The sequence below is a fragment of the Pelobates fuscus genome, chromosome 13 (assembly GCF_036172605.1).
Source record: "Pelobates fuscus isolate aPelFus1 chromosome 13, aPelFus1.pri, whole genome shotgun sequence".
NCBI classification, from domain to species: Eukaryota; Metazoa; Chordata; class Amphibia; order Anura; family Pelobatidae; genus Pelobates; species Pelobates fuscus.
The window spans coordinates 49,778,353-49,791,675 of NC_086329.1; the positions used below are offsets into that span (position 1 = coordinate 49,778,353).

Below are 13,323 nucleotides of genomic sequence, written 5' to 3' on the forward strand. Positions count from 1 at the left end.
TTGCCTTGCTATCTTACGACCTTTATTTTGAAAAAAATATTTTGTTTCTCTTTTCACCCATTCCCACCATTCAATCAAATTCTTAAAGTTCTTCTTACATTTCCTCCATACTGCATACTTTCTACTATATTCCATTCTTACATTTTCATCCACCAGCATACTAACATTCAATTTCCAAAACCCTCTGCCAAAAACTAATTTTTCATCCAACTTCACCTTACATCCCAACAACATATGGTCTGAAAAAGAAACACTCCATGTGCGTAGAGATTCCACTCTAACACCCTGTGAAATGAAACAAAAGTCTATGCGAGATCTTACTGAACCTTTATCACTCACAAACGTAAATTTTTCATCATCCCCTACCACCCCTATCGTGTCTATAAGCCCAAAATCCTTGATTAGGTTTTTTAACATTTTCCCTGTACTATCTAATTTATACCCGTCCCCCAAACCTACCCTATCTTCCTTCCTAATAATACAATTAAAATCCCCACACAAAAAAGTGATTTCCCTCCCTGGCAATATCAGCCCCAAACACTCAAAAACCTCCAATCTTTCATTCTTATTAACTGGTGCATACACATTTATTAACCTATACTCAATACCTCTATACAGAAAATTAACTATTAATACCCTCCCTGAAACAATTTCTAGTGTCTTCAAAATAGTATATTCCCACCCCTTAAATAACACCGCCACACCAATATTTTTACCCACACCAAAAGAAAAAAAACTTGGACCCTTTTCCCATTTGGAAATCATTGGTTTATCTGTCAAACCACATTCTTGTAGACAGATGATCTGAAAAGTTAGTTTACTCAAAAAATCAAAAATAACAGCCCTCCTCACTGCGGACTTAATACTCCTCACATTGAGGGTGGCTACTTGGAACATAGATCAGAGGTTATACAACCTCATCATATCACGTTCCATCATCTGATCCACAGCTTCCTTCTTGGTCTACATTGAAACCAGTAATGTCAAACAAACGTGACACCGCCTGAGAATCAAAAACCGGTGAATATGACCCAGAAACTTCAGACTCAGACCGATCTCCAAACTCAGGGGAAGAAACCACCATTAGCTTTGGAAAGTCTTCAGTATGAAGCTCTTTGCCTTTTCTTTTTTGCTTCTTTGAAGCAGGAACCATTTTACTAGTACCCTCTTCATCCTCAGCTGCTATATCTAGGGGGCCTGCTATTTCTTCTTCCATTGCAACCGGTTCCACCGCTTCCACAGCCTCGCCTACAAGTGCAACCTTATTTTCTTCCTTCTCTTTCTTTTTAACCAAGTCTGCAGCCATAATTTCTGCGTGTCTTTCCTCATGCTCCTGTCTGGACCGCAATTGTGTGCCGAAGGTTGGGATAAACGGAATCTGCACTTTTTTTCCATCGCTCATACTTGTACTTGCAGACTCCGTTTGACGTGACCCGTCTGCAGGCTCTGCCCAGGGGGGACCCTTCGTCAAATCCGGGCATAATCTAGCCATATGGCGTTCAGACCCGCATAAATCACATTTCCGCCTTTCAGCACATTCTGACGCAGTATGTCCCTCCCCAAAGCAATTCCTGCAGCACATACCTTTAGCACATTCCACCATCACGTGTCCAAACTGAAAGCAGTTTCTACAAAATTTCGGTTGACCAGGGTAGAACAGATAACCCCGATTCCCTCCAATTGAAAAGTTCTGAGGCGGATGTTTCAAACCACCCGTCTCAGAAGGATCTGTTCGTAAAACGACAAAAAATTTTCTTTTACCATTATACACCCCGAAGGTGTTAACTAACTTCACTGGGTTAGACACCTGTGAACAGTACCTACTTAGAAAGGTCTTTATCTCCTCATCGGTAACAAAGGGGTTGTACATATGTACGCACATAGGTATCCTCGACACCGGAACAAAAGGAATAAACTTGATACCTTTCAGTATGTCCTCTTCCAACTTCAGATTCAGCCTCTCCATGACAGTTGACACGTGAACTTGCTCCGTAAAGGTAACGTCATATATGCCTCGGGCCTGGAAGTCCTGTACGCAGAACAACCAAGCCCTCGGCACTCCCAACAGCTCCTCCAGGATCTCACGTTGGACAACGTATAAACCTACCTCGTTCCTTCTCTCCGCAACCACAAAAACCCTGATGGTCTTAGGAATCGAGGGGCCGCCTCCCTCCATCGCAGATCGCCTCCCGTTTCCGGAGTCAGCGCGGATCGCCCCCCAATAGCAGCATCCAGACCGTGTCCCCACTGGGAGAACACAGTCCGGAAGGCCGAGGGGCTAGCGTTGCCGATCCTCCGGAACCTTCTGGTAAGACAAGAATGAACTTGATCTTAGCCAAAAGGCCGAGAAGCGATAACCAGAATGGGCGCCCAGCTACTCACCTGCCGTTCGCTGGCGCTTGTTCAGCTTGCGGTGAGCCTTGGCCACAGTGCTGCCTGCCTGCCGCCTTTTCCTCATCTAGCTGTAAGCTGGCTACAAATAGCAACAGAGACAAAGTCACCACCAGAGCAGCAAACAACCTCTAAACCCTTGAAACCCAGCTCCCCTTCTTAACCTTGTCCATTCATTCCTCCCCCTCCCCTCCAGACATACCTTGCACCTCTGTCTCTCCTGCTCAGCTGCTACCGCTGATAAGGTGCCTAACGAGGTTGCTGGATCACCTGGTCTGTCTGTTCCTCTTCAGCTGCAAGTAGGGTAGATAGAGCAAGCAATTAAGCACCACCTGCTGCTGATTGCTCGCAATCACTCAATAATGCAATTAATTAAACTTTTAATTGATTGATAACCTAGATGTTGCTCAGATTTCCCTCCAAAACGTTTGTGCTGTCATTGCAAAGACCAGCATGCTGCAGGCTGCAGCAAATTTGCATAATTAATCCCGCCCACTTTTCCAACACTGATAATGCACGCTGCCAGCCAGCCAGCCAGCCAGCCAGCCAGCCAGCCAGCCAGCCAGCCAGCAATACATACTCTGACTTCTTCACAATGGATATGTACTGGACACTTTTATTCCATGAAGTGATTACACAGATTTACATGATAACAATGATTAAATAAATACATGGGATCAGGTGAACAGAATTGCATCGTGCACAGCACATGATAGAGAATAACAATCAGACTAGCGATCAATCCAAACGAAACAATAACAGTTAACAAACATTGCTACAAGTGTCCATAATTCAAGGAATGTCATGTTTTTGGTCCGTTCCGTCCAGGCTTCATTCAGGCATCATGCCATGCCGCAGACAGGGGGAGGCAGAGCTCGCACTTAGACAGAACAGAGAAAAAAGCAGGGAAGGAAGGAAGAAGGAGAACAAGTTTGCCTTCGTTCTCGCCAAGTGAGAGTCCAGTGGCTTTTTGCATTTTTTGTTCAATCAAAAAATCTATTTTTTAACCAGCATAAGAGAGGTGCACCGGTCCTGGAGGTACTGCAATACCAGGTCAATGCGTGGAGTGGACAGAGCAAGCTCTTCTTCCATCTCCCTGTTCCAAAAATCCATTTAATATATGGTCCCCAGATAGGGGACGTATCAGATATTAAACTGATAAGAACAGATACTACACTTGATCTTAGCCAAAAGGCCGAGAAGCGATAACCAGAATGGGCGCCCAGCTACTCACCTGCCGTTCGCTGGCGCTTGTTCAGCTTGCGGTGAGCCTTGGCCACAGTGCTGCCTGCCTGCCGCCTTTTCCTCATCTAGCTGTAAGCTGGCTACAAATAGCAACAGAGACAAAGTCACCACCAGAGCAGCAAACAACCTCTAAACCCTTGAAACCCAGCTCCCCTTCTTAACCTTGTCCATTCATTCCTCCCCCTCCCCTCCAGACATACCTTGCACCTCTGTCTCTCCTGCTCAGCTGCTACCGCTGATAAGGTGCCTAACGAGGTTGCTGGATCACCTGGTCTGTCTGTTCCTCTTCAGCTGCAAGTAGGGTAGATAGAGCAAGCAATTAAGCACCACCTGCTGCTGATTGCTCGCAATCACTCAATAATGCAATTAATTAAACTTTTAATTGATTGATAACCTAGATGTTGCTCAGATTTCCCTCCAAAACGTTTGTGCTGTCATTGCAAAGACCAGCATGCTGCAGGCTGCAGCAAATTTGCATAATTAATCCCGCCCACTTTTCCAACACTGATAATGCACGCTGCCAGCCAGCCAGCCAGCCAGCCAGCCAGCCAGCCAGCCAGCAATACATACTCTGACTTCTTCACAATGGATATGTACTGGACACTTTTATTCCATGAAGTGATTACACAGATTTACATGATAACAATGATTAAATAAATACATGGGATCAGGTGAACAGAATTGCATCGTGCACAGCACATGATAGAGAATAACAATCAGACTAGCGATCAATCCAAACGAAACAATAACAGTTAACAAACATTGCTACAAGTGTCCATAATTCAAGGAATGTCATGTTTTTGGTCCGTTCCGTCCAGGCTTCATTCAGGCATCATGCCATGCCGCAGACAGGGGGAGGCAGAGCTCGCACTTAGACAGAACAGAGAAAAAAGCAGGGAAGGAAGGAAGAAGGAGAACAAGTTTGCCTTCGTTCTCGCCAAGTGAGAGTCCAGTGGCTTTTTGCATTTTTTGTTCAATCAAAAAATCTATTTTTTAACCAGCATAAGAGAGGTGCACCGGTCCTGGAGGTACTGCAATACCAGGTCAATGCGTGGAGTGGACAGAGCAAGCTCTTCTTCCATCTCCCTGTTCCAAAAATCCATTTAATATATGGTCCCCAGATAGGGGACGTATCAGATATTAAACTGATAAGAACAGATACTACACTTGATCTTAGCCAAAAGGCCGAGAAGCGATAACCAGAATGGGCGCCCAGCTACTCACCTGCCGTTCGCTGGCGCTTGTTCAGCTTGCGGTGAGCCTTGGCCACAGTGCTGCCTGCCTGCCGCCTTTTCCTCATCTAGCTGTAAGCTGGCTACAAATAGCAACAGAGACAAAGTCACCACCAGAGCAGCAAACAACCTCTAAACCCTTGAAACCCAGCTCCCCTTCTTAACCTTGTCCATTCATTCCTCCCCCTCCCCTCCAGACATACCTTGCACCTCTGTCTCTCCTGCTCAGCTGCTACCGCTGATAAGGTGCCTAACGAGGTTGCTGGATCACCTGGTCTGTCTGTTCCTCTTCAGCTGCAAGTAGGGTAGATAGAGCAAGCAATTAAGCACCACCTGCTGCTGATTGCTCGCAATCACTCAATAATGCAATTAATTAAACTTTTAATTGATTGATAACCTAGATGTTGCTCAGATTTCCCTCCAAAACGTTTGTGCTGTCATTGCAAAGACCAGCATGCTGCAGGCTGCAGCAAATTTGCATAATTAATCCCGCCCACTTTTCCAACACTGATAATGCACGCTGCCAGCCAGCCAGCCAGCCAGCCAGCCAGCCAGCCAGCCAGCCAGCCAGCCAGCAATACATACTCTGACTTCTTCACAATGGATATGTACTGGACACTTTTATTCCATGAAGTGATTACACAGATTTACATGATAACAATGATTAAATAAATACATGGGATCAGGTGAACAGAATTGCATCGTGCACAGCACATGATAGAGAATAACAATCAGACTAGCGATCAATCCAAACGAAACAATAACAGTTAACAAACATTGCTACAAGTGTCCATAATTCAAGGAATGTCATGTTTTTGGTCCGTTCCGTCCAGGCTTCATTCAGGCATCATGCCATGCCGCAGACAGGGGGAGGCAGAGCTCGCACTTAGACAGAACAGAGAAAAAAGCAGGGAAGGAAGGAAGAAGGAGAACAAGTTTGCCTTCGTTCTCGCCAAGTGAGAGTCCAGTGGCTTTTTGCATTTTTTGTTCAATCAAAAAATCTATTTTTTAACCAGCATAAGAGAGGTGCACCGGTCCTGGAGGTACTGCAATACCAGGTCAATGCGTGGAGTGGACAGAGCAAGCTCTTCTTCCATCTCCCTGTTCCAAAAATCCATTTAATATATGGTCCCCAGATAGGGGACGTATCAGATATTAAACTGATAAGAACAGATACTACACTTGATCTTAGCCAAAAGGCCGAGAAGCGATAACCAGAATGGGCGCCCAGCTACTCACCTGCCGTTCGCTGGCGCTTGTTCAGCTTGCGGTGAGCCTTGGCCACAGTGCTGCCTGCCTGCCGCCTTTTCCTCATCTAGCTGTAAGCTGGCTACAAATAGCAACAGAGACAAAGTCACCACCAGAGCAGCAAACAACCTCTAAACCCTTGAAACCCAGCTCCCCTTCTTAACCTTGTCCATTCATTCCTCCCCCTCCCCTCCAGACATACCTTGCACCTCTGTCTCTCCTGCTCAGCTGCTACCGCTGATAAGGTGCCTAACGAGGTTGCTGGATCACCTGGTCTGTCTGTTCCTCTTCAGCTGCAAGTAGGGTAGATAGAGCAAGCAATTAAGCACCACCTGCTGCTGATTGCTCGCAATCACTCAATAATGCAATTAATTAAACTTTTAATTGATTGATAACCTAGATGTTGCTCAGATTTCCCTCCAAAACGTTTGTGCTGTCATTGCAAAGACCAGCATGCTGCAGGCTGCAGCAAATTTGCATAATTAATCCCGCCCACTTTTCCAACACTGATAATGCACGCTGCCAGCCAGCCAGCCAGCCAGCCAGCCAGCCAGCCAGCCAGCCAGCCAGCCAGCAATACATACTCTGACTTCTTCACAATGGATATGTACTGGACACTTTTATTCCATGAAGTGATTACACAGATTTACATGATAACAATGATTAAATAAATACATGGGATCAGGTGAACAGAATTGCATCGTGCACAGCACATGATAGAGAATAACAATCAGACTAGCGATCAATCCAAACGAAACAATAACAGTTAACAAACATTGCTACAAGTGTCCATAATTCAAGGAATGTCATGTTTTTGGTCCGTTCCGTCCAGGCTTCATTCAGGCATCATGCCATGCCGCAGACAGGGGGAGGCAGAGCTCGCACTTAGACAGAACAGAGAAAAAAGCAGGGAAGGAAGGAAGAAGGAGAACAAGTTTGCCTTCGTTCTCGCCAAGTGAGAGTCCAGTGGCTTTTTGCATTTTTTGTTCAATCAAAAAATCTATTTTTTAACCAGCATAAGAGAGGTGCACCGGTCCTGGAGGTACTGCAATACCAGGTCAATGCGTGGAGTGGACAGAGCAAGCTCTTCTTCCATCTCCCTGTTCCAAAAATCCATTTAATATATGGTCCCCAGATAGGGGACGTATCAGATATTAAACTGATAAGAACAGATTTTTGATTTAACAAAAAAGTCTTTATTTCGAAATAAACAGTTTACAGTTAAAACATATCTGCGTCGAAGCGCAGTGTCAGACATTCTTACATACTTTATATCTTGCTAGCAGTCAGTTTTGGGCACTTTGGGCTGAGACCTTTATTAGTGCCCAAGTACCAACTGCCAACCATACAAACATTAAAAGCACCCATACTTTCCCACCAAAACAACAATAATAAATAAAAGGGGGAGGGGAGGTGAGGGGGCTTTCCGACTTTTTATCTAATAGGGGTTTTGTTGATTGGGGTCAAGTCTCTGGAAGAAGAAAGGGGCGGAGGGGGGGGGGGGGGGGGGGGCTGAGGGGTCTAGGGCTCAGTCCTCTTCTTCTTCACCGAGGTTGTCTATGGTGTCATAGTCTCTGAGCAGGCTGTGGACCAGCCTGCGGCAGTCTCGGATAGTGACTTGTTCCCTCCTCAACACCAAGCGATTCCTGGCGAACCATAGGGCATCCTTCACGCAGCACAGTAGGCGCCATGCGTCCTCAATTGCCCCCACTGTGTGTGTTCCGGGAAATAGTCCATACAGGATAGAGTGATATGACAGATGCTGTCTCTCAACTGAGTCTCTGAGTTCTCTTTCCAGGGCTCTCAGCAAAGCCTGTGCAAATTTACACTGCCAGAAGAGGTGTAGAGAAGTTTCCTCCTCCACAACACACTGTGGACAATGTCTGTATCTGCACAGCCCCCTCGCATGCATGAATGTCCTTAGGGGGAGGCCTCCCTGGATGGCCATCCATGCCATGTCTTTGTGTCTATTGGTCAGCCTGCCGGATGCCACCTTCTCCCATACAGTCTCTGTTGTGGCGGCTGGCAGCCCTGGAATAGACTCTGTAATGTCCTGTGCTCTGATTAGTTTGTAGATCACCTTGGGGGACCACAGTTCCGGTTTGACTCCTTCCAGATGGTGTTCCTTCACAAACTTTCTCACATCAAGGTAATACCAAGGAGTGTTCCAGTTGTAAGGGATGGAGCTGTCCCACTTGTCCCAGCCCAGCCCTCTCCAGATGGGTAGGAGGAAAAAGCGGGACATGGAGTTCCCGGCAGAGCAGTTTGCATTGTCTCTTAGCGTCCTGCGAACTCCGTTGCATACAAAGAAGGCTCGAAGCCAGGTGGGGATATCTGGAATTCCCTTGCCTCCCTTGCGGGGTTCTTTGTACATCACGGTGCGCTTCACTCTGTCCATCTTGGATCCCCAGATGAAGTGAAAAACTGCTCTTGTGATGGCTCTGCAAACAGCCATCAGAGGGGGCCACGCCTGGGCCGTGTACTGCAGAACAGGGAGGATCTCGTTCCGCAGCACTAGTTTTTTCCCTTCGATGGTAAGGTCTCTGAGGATCCACAATCCGAACTTCTGGTTCACTTTTGCCAGTCTCTCGTCCCAGCTTTTCAAGGCAGCACCCTCTCCCCCAAACCAGACCCCTAGGATCTTAATGAGGCCTGATTTGATGGGGAAGGGAAGAGGGTCTGAGGGTACATCCCACTGCCCAAACAGCATAGTCTCTGACTTCCCGCAGTTGATCTTGGCTCCTGAAGCTCTGCTGAAGTCATCACAGGTGGACTTGAGTGCTCTCACTGCATGGTGGTCGGCGCAGAAGATGGTGACGTCGTCCATGTAGATCGAGCACTTTACTTCTTTCCCTCTGGTTCCTGGTGTGGTGATCCCTCTGATCTCACGGTTCTGCCTGATGGACTCGGCGAAGAGTTCTATGCAACAGACAAAGAGGAGAGGTGAGAGAGGGCAGCCTTGCCTGACCCCTGACCTGACTAGGAAGGGTTCAGTTTTCCAGCCATTCACCAACACAGTGCTGCAGATATCACGGTACATTAGGTTTACATAGGAGCAGAACACTTCCCCCAGCCCAAACCTGCGCAGTACTCTATTCATGAACTCATGAGAGACACGATCAAAGGCTTTCTCCTGGTCCAGGCACACGAGTGCAGCCCGGACCCGGCGATCCTTGATGTAATGGATCGTGTCTCTGACGAGTGCCAGGCTGTCGGAGATCCGGCGTCCTGGGATGCCACAGGTCTGGTCAGGGTCGATGATCCCTCCTATGACCGCCTTCAGTCTGGTTGCTAAGACCTTGGCCAGGATCTTGTAATCCACATTAAGGAGAGAGATGGGTCTCCAGTTTTTAAGGTCGCATCTCTCCCCCTTCTGTTTATACAAAATCGTGATCATACCTTCCCTGAGAGTGGGTGGTAGGCTGCCCGTCTCTGCCATCTCCTCATACAGGGCCAGCAGGTCCGGTCCAATGAGGTCCCACAGCGTTACGTATAACTCGGCTGGGAGACCGTCACTGCCCGGGGTCTTGCCTGGTCTAAAGGATCTGACCGCAACGTGCAGCTCCCCCAGAGTCAGGGGGCCGTCTAGCACGGCTTTCCCTGTTGGGTCTACCGTCCTCGTGATACCCGAGAGGAATCTCTCGGCGGCATCACTGCACATATGCTTAGGGGAGTAGAGGTCCTTGTAGTAGTCCGTTACTACCTTCGTGACCTTCTCTTTCCCCTGTTGCATATCACCATTACCATCACGTAACTCAGACAGGGGTGTGTGGCCAGAGTGGAGTTTCCTAAAGAAGAAAGAGTTACACTTCTCCCCCTTCTCAAGATTCTCCACTTTGGAACGAAAGATGATTTGCCTGGCTTCTTCCTCAAAGTGTCTTTTCAGACCCTCCTTGGTTTCCTCCAGCTCCTCACCCACGTCCCATCCACAGAGTTGCAGGTCCAGCAGAGACTGCAACCTGCGTTGCAGTCTCTGGAAGTACCGCTTCCTGGCAGCCGCTAGGCCTCTGCCTTTTGCCTGCCAGAAACTGCGGAGCTTGACTTTAGTCTGTTCCCACCATTCCGCCATGGTATGGAACTGACTCTTGTCTATCTGCCATCCTTGGTATGCAGTGCGCAGCTCCTCCACAATTTCCCGTCTCTGCAGCAGGGTACAGTTTAGCTTCCAGGCACCCGGGCCAGGGGGGAAACCCTTTCCCAGTGTACCTTCGAGCTTTACCGCCCTGTGATCAGAGAAGAAGCAGGGAATCGTGGCAGAGTGCTCATGCTTAACTGTTCGGGATGTGAACACAAAGTCTATCCGAGAGCGCTGAGACCCATCTGGGCGGCTCCATGTATAATTAACAGAGCCCTTACCCATTGAGCCCACAGCGTCCTTCATGGATGCCTCGGTGATCATTTCCCTAAGCAGTTTGGAGGTTACATCTAGCTTGGCTGCAGTCTGGGAACTGCGGCCATCTTCCTCTATTGGACAGTTGAAGTCACCTCCCATCAAGACTGCTCTGGTAGTTGCGAGTTGGGCCCGCAGGGTTTGGAGTAGTTCCAAACGCTGTCTCTTCTCCGGCGAGGAGTACACGGTGATGAACCTCACTGGTTCCCCTGCCCAGGAGCCATCCACGACTAATAGTCGACCACAGACAAGCTCCCGGACAGAGTCCACCGTGAAGTGTCCTCCCCGGATTAGGACAGCGGTACCTGCTGACTTGCACCCGTTCCCACCAGACCAGAATGATGGTCCATGCGTCCAGTCCCTGGCCAGGTGGCGGTAGGACTTAGAGAAAGGGATGGAACATTCCTGCAACATAAACACATCACACTTCTGAGAGGCTAGATATCCTAACACAGCATGTCTACGTAACCTATCCTTGATGCTCCTAACATTAATGGTGAGAATAGAAATAGACGCCATAATCAATGTAAGGGAGAAAAGACAGTGTTATTCACAGACATGACTGCTCAGTTACCGCCGCCTTCCCCCTGATGGGGGAGGCTACTTCCTTCTCCTCCTCCTTGGTCCTTAATGTCCAGTGGTGGTGGTGGAGGTGGTGGGCGTGTCTCCGTCTGAACCGGCTCCTCAAGGAGGCGTTGTAGGCTGTCGAGGGTCTCTGTGTACTGCAGCTCTGGGATAAATGATGTCCCACATTCTAGAGCTTCTCGGATGAGCTCGTCTGCTTCTGCATCGGTTACCTCTGCAGGGGAGGGGGAGGCTGCTGTTTGTGCCTTTTTGCTCTGCTGAACCTTGGGTGGGCTTGTGTCTTCCAGTCCTGCTTCTTCACTGCTGATCTTCCGTTTCCTCTGACCGGGGTCTCGCAGTTGTTCCTCAGGGGGATTACCTGTAGCGGGGAGAAGAGCAGGGAAGGGGTCCTGGGGGGGGTCTGCAGCAGTGAGGGAGAAGGTTAGATCTGCTGCAGTGGGTGAGGGGTAAAGTTCGGAGGGGAGAGAGCTGGGTGGGGGGCGGGTGCTCTTGGGAGTCAGGAAGGGTAGGGGGCAAGAGGGGTCAGGAGAGGTGGCCGGGTTTTTGGGAGGGGAAAGTGTGACAGCGGGGGTTGGGGTGGTTTTCTTCCCCTTCTTTTTACCTGGCTTCCGTTTCATTTGGAGGGTCTCAGCTGGGCCTGACGCTGATAGCCCCTTACTTGCTACTGCCGCGTAGCTCCTTGTCCTTTTTGGGCAGTCCTTGTACATGTGTGAGGTGTCCCCACACAGGTTGCAGGTTGTTCTCCTGGGGCAGTCCTTGGTGTCGTGACCTGCCACCTTACATACCTTGCAGGCGGATGCCTTGCAATCCTTCCCCTGGTGCCCGAGCTGGTTGCATTTCCGGCAGTTCCTGGGTTGGTCTTGATAGAACAGCATGCCAGCTGAGCTACCTAGGGAGAAGCACTGCGGCAGGTGTTGTAGGTTCCCAGGAGAGGATGGATCCTGTTTCAGGCGGACAATCAGGGACCATCTTCCTATCCAGAAGCCGTGCTTGTCCTTTATCTGGGCCGGGTCACTCATCACCGTGCAGAATCTGCCTAGAAACGTTGAGATGTCCTTGCCAGGGGTGTGGGGGTTCCTCATGGATACCGTCACCCTTCTCTCCTCTTTCTTTATTGGGCAGCTTCCTATAAATCTTGTGAAAGGAGAGTCGGGTTTGGCCGCCAGGAAATGTTCCCAGTACCTTTTGCAGATTGCCATCGTTAGGAACGTGACATGGAACAGGCCTGCTGCGAGGGATTGTATGCTCAGGGTCTCCGCCGCGGTGAACCCTTGGTCCAGTACCATCTGCTTACTAAAGGTTTCTGGGTTCAAATCGGGTATCCTCCCCTCTACTTCCTTCAGCTTCAAGGCCACTGTGGTTTTCATCCACGGCTCCAGGGTGGGTGCTTCTCCATGATTTCCCCCGACTCCCTTGCTCTTCCCAGTGGAGGCGAGGGGGGTGGTCCCGGAGTTCTGGGGTTTGGACCCAGTGCCTTCTAACGCTGCAGTCTTGGCTCCCGGGGCTGCCATACTCTCTGGGCGGTGATGGGGCAAGTAGAAGTTGTGGTTAAGGGATGTTGAGCGCTGAGGTTCACTCCTCCGCAGGAGCTGTTTCTGGTTACCTCAGCTTTTCCTCCGCAGGAAGCTCAACTGCCACTCTTTCTCCGCCCCTTCAGGAGATTTGCGTTGCCTAGGCTACCTTCTCCGCAGAAGGCTCCTGCTGCCTTGGCTACCCGCTGTGCAGTGGGGTACGCCGCCTTACTTTGGAATCCTCCTCCGCAGGAGGTCTAAATTCCGCCGCTTGGCGTTTTCCTCCACAGGAGATTTGCGCTTCCTAGCCAAGGCTTCCTTCTCCTCAGAAGGCCCTACCGCCTGGGCTACCCGCACCGCAGTGGGTTGCGCTGCCTAGCTTGGATATCTCCTCCGCAGGAGATCTTAGTTCCGCTGCTTGGCCTTCTCCTCTGTCGGAAGTTGCGCTGCCTTGGGTCCCTTCTCCGCAGAAGGCCCTACCACTTTGGCTTCCCGCTGTGCAGTGGGTTGCGCTACCTCGCCCCGGATTCTTCCTCCGCAGGAAGCCCTACTTCCGTTGCTCGGCCTTCTCCTCCGTCGGTGCCCAGTCTATGCCACCCTCTGGATTCACTGCTGGCTAGAGCCTCAAGAGTCCTTCTCCAGAATAGAATCCACTCTGTGTTGGGGAACTCCAGCAGTTTCACCAAGGTTACCTGGGGCTAGTCTGTGTTGCTTTGGCTTC

General features: G+C 49.5%; 3 non-coding genes and 1 pseudogene across 3 annotated transcripts; all 4 read right to left on the reverse strand.

The window, feature by feature from the left end:
- Positions 1–3,407: 3,407 nt before the first annotated feature.
- On the reverse strand, positions 3,408–3,598 carry LOC134583995 (U2 spliceosomal RNA). The gene has a single exon (XR_010086355.1). It is a non-coding gene; the product is annotated as a U2 spliceosomal RNA (small nuclear RNA).
- A 1,044-nt stretch (positions 3,599–4,642) lies between these two features.
- On the reverse strand, positions 4,643–4,833 carry LOC134583996 (U2 spliceosomal RNA). Its single transcript, XR_010086356.1, has one exon. It is a non-coding gene; the product is annotated as a U2 spliceosomal RNA (small nuclear RNA).
- A 1,056-nt stretch (positions 4,834–5,889) lies between these two features.
- Positions 5,890–6,080, reverse strand: LOC134583998 (U2 spliceosomal RNA). Its single transcript, XR_010086357.1, has one exon. It is a non-coding gene; the product is annotated as a U2 spliceosomal RNA (small nuclear RNA).
- A 1,056-nt stretch (positions 6,081–7,136) lies between these two features.
- LOC134584153 (U2 spliceosomal RNA) lies at positions 7,137–7,312 on the reverse strand (annotated as a pseudogene).
- Positions 7,313–13,323: the final 6,011 nt, after the last annotated feature.